The following is a 13,803-nucleotide window of genomic DNA, read 5'->3' as shown; positions in this document are numbered from 1 at the left end:
GCACCTTAGTCTCCAGAGAGACACCGTTGCTCTTCAGTACTTTGGAGAGGTCCCTAACAGCAGACTTGAAGGTACATGGTTCAAATCCACCCGTTGTTTTGTGGAAGAAAGCTGGGCAGTCTCTTCCTGTGCAATTCACAGCCTCTGAAAACCTTCTGGAGGGTCAGCTATGAGTTGGTTCCAACTCAATGGCACAAAACAACAACAAATCTAAATTCAGCTGTGATGGGATTTTACATGTAAAATTAAGATCCCAAATCAGTTATCCTAAAATAGTGTGGTGTGGTAGATTTATTGTTTGAAATGACTTCTTTATCCTTTTGGCTTTGCATTTCACCACATAACCAGGTAAAAACATACAAAACTAGTGAGGGGATTGGTCAGTCCTGTCAACTCACCAGGTTTAAATTGAGCATGTTTAGTGGCAGAAGATGAGAATCTCACCTCCAACAAGAAAAAGTGGAGAGTCTAGTGTGTGTCCATTTTAGACCAGAGATCTCTGCACCAGCCAGACTGGGTTCTAGATAAGAGTAGTAGCAAAAGCAACAGTGGAAAACTAGAGATTGAGGTGAGACAGAACTAACCTGAGCCTAATACTCCACAGAGTCAGAGCTAAGGGCCTCCTCCCAAACTTGCTGGAGGTCAGCGTGAGAAGAGGGAGACTGACAAGACTACGACAGCTTTGTAACAATGAACCAAAGCTGTGACGATGAAGGTCAAAGGCCTGAGAAGATAGTCTAACGGAAGAACTGCATCCTGAATTGTAACCTGATAGTCTTATAATCTGTGGTGATGAAAGAAGTTCAAACTGCTCTGAAAGAATTGGCAAAAAACAAGGCCCCAGGAATTGATGGCGTACCAATTGACATATTTCAAAAAATAGACGCTGCCCTGGATATGCTCACCATGTTATGCCAAGAGACCTGGAGGACAACTGCCTGGACAATTACCTGGACAACTGACTGGAAGAAATCAATATTTGTTCCCATTCCAAAGAAAGGTGACTCAACAGAATGCGAAAATTATTGAACAATATCATTGATATCACATGCAAACAAGATTCTGCTGAAGATTATCCAGAAATGACTGGAACAGCACATCAACAGAGACCTGCCTAAAGTTCAAGCTGGGTTTAGAAGACGACATGTTACTAGGGATATTATAGCTAATGCTAGATGGATCTTGGCTAGAAGTAGAAAGTACCAGAGGAATGTCTATCTGTGTCTCATTGACTATTCAAAGGCATTTGACTGTGTGGTTCACAACAAATTGTGGCTGACTCTGAGAAGAATGGGAATCCCTGAACACTTGATTGTGCTGATGCAAAACCTATACTTGGACAAGAGGCAGTTGTAAGAACAGAGCAAGGAAACACTACATGGTTAAAAACCAAGAAGGGGGTTTTTCAGGGATGTATTCTGTCTTCATACCTTTTGGAGAAGAGTATTGAACATACCATGGACTGCTAGGAGAACAAACAGGTTCATCCTACAGAGGTTAAGATCAGGCTCCATCTTGGAGGCAAGGATTCTGAAGCTTCATCCGACATACTTTTGGACATGTTTCAAGGCAGGACCTTGGAGATGATGTCATGCTTGGGAGGATGGAGGGAGAGGACAGGAGAGAAAGACCCTCGATGAGATGGATTGATTCAGTGACTGGGGTATTGGAGGTGGATGTGTCAGAGACAATAAGATTGGCACAGGATACAGCAGGTTTGGGGCTATTGTACACAGGGTTGCTATGAGTCGCAGGTGACTCGACAACACGTAACAACAAACAACATCCTTATAGTCGTGCTGTGAGCTCTGTGTGACCATTACTACAGATTAGCAGACTCAGTAGCAGAGAGCAGTGAGATCCCTGAGAGGGACAGCTGGAGATAGAATTCAGAAAAGATATGGGAGTATGGGGACATGTCTGGCCTCATGGGAATCAGTTTTGTGCTGTAGATGTTGTGAATGGAGACTCTTCCCCTTTGTAGAGTTAATGCATCAGATGTGGCCATCCCCATGCTGGTCACACTCTATTTACAAATAGGGAGAGTGCCCTTGGTGGGTCTGACCAAATCAGGAGAATTGTTAGAGTGCTCCCTTGTGAAAAGAGACTGCCAAATACAGCCAGAAATGTACAATCTGAAGAGGATAAAATTGATGAAAAGGACCTTCTAAAGATTAAATCCCTGTGTTCATCAAAAACTTTTTCCAACATGGTGAGAAGAAAATCTACTAACTGGGAACAAACATTTGGCAATACCATCTCAGACAAGAATCTCATAACAAAAGTTTATATAATACTCCTGGGCCTCCACAAGAAAAAAGTCTTATAACCTAATTACAAAATGGGCAAAAGACACAGCAAGAATTTTCACAGAGGAAGATATTCAAATGGCCAACAGACATATGAAAAAATGCTTCAAATCACTGCCAATAAGAGGGATGCAAATCAAAACTACAATAAGATACCATCTCACTCCAGTAGCTGTGGCAAAGTTTAACAGGACAGCAAGTAATAAATGCTGGAGACGATGTGGTGACATAGGAACTCTTTTATATTGTTGGTGGGATTGTACAATGGTACAACCACTCTGGAAGGCAGTTTGGCACTTCCTCAAAAAAGCTGAACATAGAAATTCCATATGATCCAGCTATTCCATTGCTTGGAATAGACCCCAAGAAAATGAGAACTGAGGCTCAAATGGAAACTTGTACACCAATGTTAATAGCAGAATTATTCACCATCACAAGAACTGAAAACAGCCCAGGTGTCCAACCACAAATGAATAGATGGATAAACTATGGTACATTCATACAATGGAATACTACACAGCCCACAGGAGCAATTATTTTGTAAATTACTACTTAACTTTGGAGGGACTAGAGAGCATTATTCTGAGTGAACTAACTCAGTCCCACAAGGACAAATACTGTATTAAACCATTATTGTAGAATGAGTATGAGGCCCCAAGGAGGGGTGGGAGGGTAGGGAGGGTGGAAATAAAGGGGTGAGGATGGGGGGAAAGGATGTTAAGCATAGGGTTGCACAATTCTATGAGTGGGTGGGGTGAAGGATTATAGGAAGGATCTTTTGTGAAAAACAATGTATTCAAACTTGTAAATAAATCAGAATAAAATTTTAAAAAATTTTTTAAATTGTGCAAATTACATCATTATAAAATATAAAATGGAGCTCACTTTCCTAAATATGTAGTAACAAAATATTAAAACACGATTTTGTTGAAATAATAATAAAACTGGAATAGGAAAATTCCATAATTGATCTATTCAGTGGAAATAACTATACACCATGACTGGTATACCAGAAATAATAAAAATCCTATAAGATGTATGAAAATTTAATTTCATCAATATTAAAAAAATTAAATGACAAACATTAATGTTTACAGTTCTAAATTATAGATGGTTATTCACATAACCTCAATTTTTTTTCTAGTCAACTTCAAGACTCAAAAGATTTTCTTATTCTCTTCTTCATTGAAGTTTAGTTTGTAATTAATTTTGAAACATCTGGTATTGTTAAAACATTAAACGTTTTTGTTGTTGTCATGGTCGTCTCAAGTAATTGGATGCGTTTTTAAAGCATCTGTGAAAGGCCAAGCTTCAACTACTCAGCTATCAGCACAAAAGGGAATTCAGCAAGGCACTCAGAGAAAAAGGAGGGGGGAAATCGATGAAATAGCGCCCCTTAGTGGTCGAAGTGCAAGATTATCTATAGATTAACTGCAAAAATCATGTCGCGATATACAACTGGTAAGCACAAACAATTTTCTCTTGAAAAAAAATCAGAAAGAGTTAAAGCAGAACATTTTCAAGTAATCATTGCAAAGTGGATTATGGAAACTCATGGGGCGTTTAGAAAGCCAAAAGGGAGCCATTGTATCTGCTGGGAAAAGTGAAAATCAAGGATTAACAACCTTTAACATATAGGAAATTAAATTATCCCTGGTACAAGTGGCGGTGTAATCTCGAAAGCCATTTGTCCTCCAGTGACTCTTCCACTGAGATGGAGCACAAACGAAAGCAAGCTGATTCTTCAGATAAATGGAGTAACTGTAGACATTTACACGGCTCTTTAGAATCATTGGCTCATTAATACTGATACCCAGCAACATCTATCCTGTCAGCCATAGTTTATGGTCGGAATTAGGGATGTTGGGTAAGTGGTACACGAAATACTCAAATGCCACTGTTTCCAATTCCATAAACCTTATTACTGGCTTCATCATGGTCCACTGTCCAGAGTCTATCCTGTTCTATTATTCTTACTATTTATCAGCTGAAATAGTAACAGAACGGAGTATTATGTTATGGACACAGTAACCAGACTTGTTTGGGGTCAAAGTCTAGCACCACATTACATTGTTGTTGTTGTTGTTGTGCCATTGAGTCAGAACCAACTTATAGCTGACCCTCCAGGAGGTTGTCAGAGGCAGTAAATCACAAGGGAGAAAATTGTCACTCCTCCTGCAGAGCAGCTGGTGGATTTGAACCGTGTGCCTTTGGAATTGCAGCACAGCATCTTACCACTAGGCTACCAGAGCTCCCTAACCTAAGCTTCCTAAGCTTTTCATTGACTGTTCTAAAACAATAGCACTGCCATTGAACGGGTTTCTACTCTTGGCAGCCCTGCTGGGTTAATGGACAATTACTTCAATCTTTTTATACTTGCATTTTCTCACCTGTAGAATGTGGTTGGTGACAGCATTACAGTCCAGGCAGTGTGCTGAGGATGAAATAACAAAACGCAGAATAAAGTACTCCGGACAGTGCCTGGAACCTTGTAGGAGCTTGCACAATGCTACCTGTGATTAATTAGCTGGTGTTGCAAAGATTGTCAGACCTTAAAATTAAGTTGCAAACCTGGAGTTCTATTTTAAGGTTTCTAGGATGGACACGCAAATTCATGAAGTGTTGCATACTTTTACAATAAGGTTGGCTCGGGATAGAACAGGGTTCAGAGCTGATGTACAAAAGGGTTGCTATGAGTCACAGGTTACTTGACGGCACACAGCAACAACAACAGGATGGATACAGTGACTGTAACATGGGCTCGAGCATGTATGTCAGAGACTGGAAGGATGGCACAGGACAGAGCGAGGATCAATTCTCTTGTTCATAGGATCACTATAGGTCGCCACCGACTCCATGGCACCTAATAACAAGGGTATACACTCATTATCAACAATGGTTAGTCACCTGGGAGGAGATGTTGGATAGGACAAGAAGGCAACATCTTTATTTGTCATACTTCACTATTGTTTAGATGTCTTGCAACAAGTATGCTGTCCTGTTGTAACTCAAAGTTAATAAACAAATCCGACTGTTTCAAAGCTTCAATAATCCACTTTAGCTCTTGGAGTCCGCCTTCTGCAATTTCTTTTCTACTTTTAACCTCCCTGTCTTCGGAGCCCTTTGGGATGATGCCGCACCACTCTCCCTCAGCTAACCTTTTGATGAGCCCTTCTGATTATAACTCGGGAGCTGCTGATGTCTGCACTCCCAGGGCACATCTGCAAGAAGGCTGCAAACGCTGCAAACTCTCCGCAGTGGAAGCACACAGGCTGAGGCCTGGAGAAGACGCAAGTCACGCGCCGGGAAACCGGGCCCTAGCCCAAGAGTCCCATCAGCAACCCAGCACTGAAAGCTGTCACCGAATGCTGCTCTCAGGGCAGCAGCCTGTCCGTCTGCATTTAGACTGATGAGGAAGGAGAAGCTTAGAAGAGAAGCTAATTGCCAAGCATACCGCAGCACCTCTATTGCACTGCTCTTGTTTTGTGCTGTGGAGTTGGAACCAACTCGTAACTGACCCTCCAGAGGGTTTTCAGGGCCAGTAAATCACACAGCAGGAAACTGCCTATTTTTCTTCTGTGGTGCAATTGGTGGATCCGAACCACATTCCTTTGGGTCGGCAGTGCAACTTCTTACAGTTAAGCCACCAGAGCTCCCCTGTGGCATGAGAGACTAGGCCAAAATAAACCACTGCAGCCTATTAATGATTTCCTATCTCCTAGCTCTGGTGGCCCAGTGGCAAGAAGCTAGGCTGCAATCCCAAAGGCATGTGGTTCAAGGCCACCAGCTGCTCCGCAGGAGAAGGATGGGCAAGCTCCTCCTCTGCAATTAGCTGCCTCTGAAAACCCATCTGAAGGTCAGCTATGGAATGGTTCCAACTCTACAGTACACAGCAACAACAGAGCACTGAATGCCCCATGGACAGCTGAAAGAACAAACAGGTATATCTTAGAGAGGGTGCAGCCAGGGTGCTCCTTGGAGGCAAAGATGACAAAGTTTTGTCTCACATACATTGGGCATGTTGCTAGGAGGGGCTATTCCTTAGAGAGGGACATCATGCTTAGGGGAGTGGAGAATCAGCAAAAGAGAGGAAGACTCTTAAACATGTGGATTGACACGGTGACTTCAGCAATGAGCTCAGACATGTCAGAGATTGTGTGGATTCCACAGGATAGGACAGAGAGCAGATCTGCTGTTCATTGGGTCGCTATGAGTCATGCTCAACTCGATGGCACCTACAACAGAGAACTGCAAAAGGATGAACTGCTGTAAACACTCTGTTCTTGAGTGGTGCCAACGATTAACTCAACTACTAACCAAAGGTCGGTAGTTCTTGACAAACACCATTGTGTGGTGCCATGGAAGAAAGGCCTGGAAACCTGCTTCTGTGACGATTACAGCCGAGAAAACCCTAGGAAGCTCTGTTTCACCCTAACACTTGGTGTCACCATGAGTCAGAATTGACTTGATGACAATGAGTTTGAGTTTGGTTCGGCTTGGTAGACGTTCTTAAACTATGCTATCAGAACGTTTAGGATCTTAGTGAGAGGCTTTTAAGGAACCCTGGGGATACAGTTGTTAAGGGCCCAGCTGCTAACCAAAAGGCTTATGATCCAGTGACTCCCCCACCCCCGGAGGAAAGATGTGGTCGTCAGTCCCAAAAAGGCTCACAGGCGTGGAAACCCTGGGAAGGGGTTATCTCTTGGCCTACAGGTTCACCATCCTTGAGTCAACTCAACCCAATGACAGTGAGTTTGAAAGATTTTCAGGTTAAAAAATAAATACGTAAATAGCTATACAACACCTGGGCAAGTTAACTAATCTCTTTTGTAAACTGAGTCTATATTAGTTAGGGTGGTGCTAGCCGCTATCACAGAAGTTCATTTCTCCCTTTCAAGTCTGCTGTGATTGCTCCTGGTAGGGGTAGGCAGAGCTCTGCTCTGAACTGTTGTTCAAGGACCCGAATTCATGGGAGCTGTGCCACCTTCAAAGCCAGCTTTCAAGAGCCCCTGGGTGCTGACATCTAAGCCAGTAGAGGAGGGAGAAGCATACATGGGTCAGGCCTGGAAATGGTGCTATTGCATGTGGTTAGCCAGGGCTCAGGCACACGCCTACACTTACATTCAAAAGAGCCTGGGAAATGTGGTTCAACTGTTTGCCCAGAGAATAAGAGGGAATGTATTTAATGACCAGAGAGTCAGTCCCTGCCCCATATTTACCTTGAACAATTGTTATTAGATGTTGTTGTTGTAATGTGCCATTGAGTTGCCCGTGACCCATAGCAACCCTATATGTAGCAGCTCTGAAGCCTGCCCTGTCCTGAGTCAGTTTCACTGAATCCAGTACACCTACTTGTCCCCATTACTGTATTAATCCAGCTCATGTTACTAGCTTGATATCTAGAATTAGATAATTGGATATGGTGATGTCTACTTAACTCATCTGGGTGAAGAAAATCCAGAACCCAATGCCACCAAGTTGAATCCAGTTCCTAGCAACCCTGTAGTGTTGCCGAGGCACCCCCTAAATGTGGTCACCAAGAGAAAGTTGCCAGCATACTCCTTAGATCTGAATATTTACTCTTGTTAAGTAAGAATAGTGAGTCCAGGTTTTCTATGCAAGCATATAAGGAATTTTATTAGGAAAAAATGCTTTGCAAAATAAAATTATTCTGTAAAGGGAGACAAAGAAAAATGAAGAAATCCTAGCTCATGATTCATTGAATAAAAGAATTTTTGGCTTATAAAGATTTAGGTGAGAAGGGGGTTCTTGTTTATTCATACAGGAAGATGGGAAATTCCAATAAATGGACCAGATATGAGGTGGTTATTGTTGTTGTAGTTGATTGCCTTCAAGTTGAGCATGACTCACAGCAACCCTATGAAACAAAAGGCATGAAATCTTTCTATAACTATTATCATTTATCAAAGTTCATAGAGTTTCTGGAAGCATGTTATTTAGGAAGTGGATAATTAAGGGTACACACAGCTGTCTCTCAAAGAAGGACTCTAGCAGAAGCCTCTGAGTGAAGTTATTGTTAGGTGCCGTTGAGTTTGACTCATACCGACCCCATGAATAATAGATCTGAACCCTGTCCTGTCCTATGGCATCTTCACCATCTCTACTACACGTGAGTCCATTGCTGCAATCACTGTGTCAATCCATCTCGTTGGGAGTCTTCCTCTCTCTCACTGACCCTCTACCCTTCCAAATGTGATCTTTCTTTCCAAGGAATAGCTTCTAGCAACATGTCCAAAGTATGAGAGAGAAAGCTTTGTAATCCTTGCCTTCAAGTTCCAAGACATATCTGTTCATCCTTTTGTCAGTCCATGGGATGTTCAATGCTCTTTTCAAAGGCATCAATTCTTTTTTTTTTGTCATCCTTATTCATTTTCCAGCTCTTCTATGCGTAGCAAGTAAATGAATTGATTATTGCCTGAATCAGGTGCACCTTAGTCTTCAAACTGACATCATTGCTCTTCAGTATTTTGGAGAGGTCCCTGACAGTGTACTTGCCCAAAGCAATTCATCTTTTTATCTCCTGACTGCTCGTACCAAGAGTGTTGCCTGTAGATCCAAGTAAGATGAAATCATTGGCAGTTTAGATCCTTTCTCCATCTATTATGATGTTGCCCACTGGGCAAGTGATAAAGACCTTTGTATTCTTGATGTTGAGATGCACTCTATATTGAGAATGTGGTCTTTGCTCTTCCGCAGCAAGTCCTTCAGGTCTTCTTTGCTTTCAGCAGGCAGAGTTGTATCATCTTCATAACACAGGTTGTTGATGAATGTTTCTCCAATTCTGGTCTCACATTCTTCTTCATAGAGCCTGGCTTCATGGTTTACTCAGGGTACAGACTGAATAGGCACAGAGAAATGATACACCCCTATCACACATCCTTACTCATTTTAAACCATACCATGTTCCCTTATTTTATTCAGACAACAGATTTTTGTTCTAGCTATAGATGTCATATGAGCACAATTAAGTGTTCTAGTATTCCCATTCTTTTCAATGTTCACCATAGTTTGTTGTACCCTCACAATCAAATGCCTTTGTACAGTCACTGAAACACAGATAGACGTCCTTCTGATATTTTCTGCATCAGCCAGGATCCATCAGACCTTTCCAAGCTGTTCAACCCTATGAACAACATCTGAGTGAAGAGACATCATTTATTTTGGGATGATAGGCATGCACTACATACAGCAAGGTCCTCCAGTTTGATTCTCCCATCTGATAGGTAGCTTGAGTTCCTCCTTGGAATGGTCTGGTCATGTCCACAAGTGGTGTTTCTGTAAATCTTCCAGGAACTGATTCAAACTGGTTTTGCTTAGGCCAGATTTTCAGGAAGTTAATTAATAAAGATTAAAGTTCAAGCTGTACTGAAGGTGTTGGCAAAAGTTAAGAATTGATGGAATATCAGTTGACACTTTTCAACAAACAGATTCAGCCCTGGATGCTCTCACCAATCTGTGCCAAGAAATTTGGAAGACAGCTACCTGGCCAGCGACTGGAAGGGATATATATTTGTTTCAAAAGGTGATGCACTAGAATGTGAAAATTGTTGTTGCTGCTGTTGTTGTTGTTATGTGCCGTCGAGTCGTTTGCGACTCATAGCGACCCTATGTACAACAGCCCTAAACCCTGCTCTATCCTGTGCCAATCTCATTGCCTCTGACACACCCATCCCGATTACCCCAGTCACTGAATCAATCCACCTCATAGAGGGTCTTCCCCTCCTGAGCTGTCCCTCCACTCTACCCAGCATGATGTCCCTCTCTAAAGACCTGTCTCTCCATACAACATGTCCAAAGTATGTCAGATGAAGCCCCAGAACCCTTGCCTCCAAGGAGCAGCCTGGTTTATCAAAGAATTTATATCACATAGAAATAAAATCTTACTGAAGAGAACATCAGTAGGGAACTTCCAGAAATTCAAGCTGGATTCAGAAGAGGTTGTGGCACAAGGGATATCACTGCTGATGTCAGATGGATCTTGGCTAAAAGCCAAGAATACTAGATAGATGTTTGTGTTCATTAAGTATGCAAGATATTTGTGTGGATCATAACAAATCATGGATAACATTGAGGAGAATGGGAATCCCAGAACACTTAATTGTGCTCATGTGAATCCAACACAGAAACCAAAAAGCTATTGTCCAAACAGAACAAGGGAATACTGCATGGTTTAAAATCAGGAAAGGTCAGTATTGCGTTCTTTCTCCATACCTATTTAATCTGGATGCTGAACAAATAATTCAAGAAGCTGGACTAAATGAAGAAGAATGTGGTATAAGGATTGGAGGAAGACTCATCAGCTTGTCTAAGGCAGATGACATAACCTTGTTTGCAAAAAGTAAAGAGGACTTGAAATACTTGCTGCAGAAGATCAAAGAATACAGCCTTCAAATATGGATTGTGTCTCAATATTAAGAAAACAAAAATCCTCACCGTTGGACTAATAGCCAATATTAAGATGTTGTTGTTGTTGTTGGGAGCCACTGGGTCAGAACAAACTCATAGCTGGCCCTCCATCAGGTTTTCAGAGGCAGTTTAATCACACAACAGGAGACTGTCCATTTTTCTCCTGCAGACAAGCTAGTAAATTCGAACTGCATGCCTTTAGGAGTACAGCACAGCTTCTTACTATGAGGCCACCAGAAAAGATTGGCGTTGTCAATTATTTCATTTTACTTGGATCTACAAGCAACACCCACAGTTACAGAAGTCAAGATATCAAAAAAAAAATGTTGCACTGGGGAAATCTCCAGTCAAGGGCTTCTCTAAGTGCTAAAGAGTGAGAATGTTAGTTGAAGACTAAAGTGCACTGGATCCAAGCCATAGTTTTTTCAATTGCTTGCCATGCATCTGAAAGTTGGACACTGAATAAGGATGACCAAAGAAGAACCCATGCCTTAGAATAGTGCTGTTGCAGAGAAGTGAATATCCCATGGACTTTCAACAAACAAGTCAGTCCTGGAGATAGTGCAACCAGAGTGCTCTTTGGAGTCAAGGATGGTGAAACTTGGTCTTACTTACTTTGGGGATGTTATTGTTGTTATTGTTGTTATGTGCTGTCGAGTCGCTTTTGACTCATAATGACCCTATGTACAACAGCCCTAAGCTCTGCTCTGTCCTGTGCCAATTGCACTGTCTCTGACACTCCCATCCCGATTACCCCAGTCACTGAATCAATCCACCTCATAGAGGTCCTTCCCCTCCTGTGCTGTCCCTCCACCCTCCCAAGCATGATGTCCCTCTCCAAGGACCAGTCCCTCCTTACAACATGTCCAAAGTATGTTAGATGGAGCCTCAGAATCCTTGCCTCCAAGGAGCCGCCTGGTTTAACCCTTTCCAGGATGAATCTGTTTGTTTTCTTAGCAGTCCATGGTACCCTCAATACTCTTCTCCAGCACCACAGCTCAAAGGCATCAATTCTCCTTCTGTCCTCCTTGGTCATTGTCCAACTCTCTAATGCATAACAAGTGATTGCAAAGACCAAGGCCTGTATCAGATGCACCTTAGTCTCAAGAGAGACACCATCGCTCTTCAGTACTTTGGAGAGGTCCCTAACAGCAAACTTTCCCATGGCAATATGCCTTTTAATTTCATGGCTACTGGTGCCAAGAATGTTGACTGTGGAAGGGCCAATATGTGGAAAATTATATCATGCTTGGAAAGGTGGAGGGTCAACATAAGTGAGGAAGACCCTCAACAAGATGAATTGATAGCCCATCAACAAATGATGGATAGAAAAATATATATATATATACACACACACACACACACATATTTTTTTAAAGAATGGAATACTATGCAGTACTGAAAAACAAGGAACTCCTAAAACATTACACAACATGGCTGATCCTAGAGGAAATTGAGTGAAATATCCCCATCACAAAAGGACAAATACAACATAACACTACTGCTATAAAATGAGACAGATATGGGGGATTAGAGGAAAACTAGGAAAAGAGGGGATGATAACTAACTGCACTGGAGCAGATGAAATAAAGAACCGTTTAAAAGGAATACATGATTAGGCATTGTATGTATGACAACAGTGCATTGCAAAGTAGACTCGGGGTAGGGGGTTAGGAGAGAGGGAGGAAATTGTACTACAACGGATGAATAATTTTTTTTAAAAAAAAGATGAATTGACATGGTAACAGTAACAAGAATATTGGAAATGGTGAGGATGGTGCATGATAGGGCAGAGTTCAGATCTATTGTTCATAAGGTCTATATGAGTCAAGGTCAACTTGATGGCACATCACAGCAATAAAAGTAACCCATAAGAGGAGTTCCAGAAAATATTAACTCCATCAGCCCAGGTACTAAACAAAAAAAAAGGACAACACAGAGTGAAGACACTATGAAAAGAAATATTTTAAATCAGATTGCTTTGGGATTTGTATTTGACTATGTACAACTTTTCTCTGACTGATAAGTTGTTGATGATGTTGTTGTTATGTGCCACTGGGTTAGGATGGACTCATAGCTGACTCTCCAGTGGGTTTTAGTAACCGTAAGTCACAAGGAGGAGACTGCCTATCTCCCTGGATGGATTCAAACTACCTGTCTTTAGTGTATCAGCACAACTTTCCTCCCACTAGGCCTTCAGAGCTCTCTTGATTGATACGAACACTTTACATGTTTTATAGGCAAGAGATAGCAGATGTCTTGTGAAGTAACCAAGCACAACAACAAAAATTACCCTCTTGTTGATTGCAAATCATCAGTTACAAAAGCTAGTTAATTGTGCTTTTAAAAACGTTATTCACGCCACAACAAGATAAAGGTAAATAATCCAATAGAAAAACGGGCACAGGACATGACACTTCATCAAAGAAGACATTCAGATGGCTAATAAGCACATGAAGAAATGTTCAAAATCCCTAGCTCTAAGAGAGATGCAAATCAAAACAACTATGAGATATCATCTCACCCCGGTCAGACTAGCAAAATTTAACAGAACAGCAAGCAACAAATGCTGGTGAGGTTGTGGAGAAACTGGAACCCTTATTCACTGTTGGTGGGAGTGTAAAATGGTACAACCATTGTGGAAGGTGGTGTGGCACTTTCTCAAAAAGTTGCAAATAGAGATACCATTTGACCCAGCAATTCCACTACAGGGAATATACCCCAAAGAGACCATTAACTGACACCCAAGCAGATATATGCACACCCATGTTTATCGCGGCTTTATTCACTATAGCAAGGAGTTGGAAACAACCTAAGTGCCCATCAACACACGAATGGATAGAGAAGCTGTGGTATATTCACAGAATGGAATTCTATGCTGCATTGAAAAATAAGGAACTCATGCAGTATTATTCAAAATGGGTGATGCTGGAGGACATTATGCTGAGTGAAGTATCTCAGTCACAAAAGGACAAGTACTGTATGGTGCCACTGTTGTAAAATAGGATTGACCTTGGGTTTGGGAACAGACTGAGAAAGATGGGTTTGATAATATATACTGCATTGA

This window comes from Elephantulus edwardii, unplaced genomic scaffold (assembly GCF_000299155.1).
Source record: "Elephantulus edwardii isolate Elephantulus edwardi_28Jun2011 unplaced genomic scaffold, EleEdw1.0 scaffold00050, whole genome shotgun sequence".
NCBI classification, from domain to species: domain Eukaryota; kingdom Metazoa; phylum Chordata; class Mammalia; order Macroscelidea; family Macroscelididae; genus Elephantulus; species Elephantulus edwardii.
Note: the sequence above shows the minus strand (reverse complement) of the source record.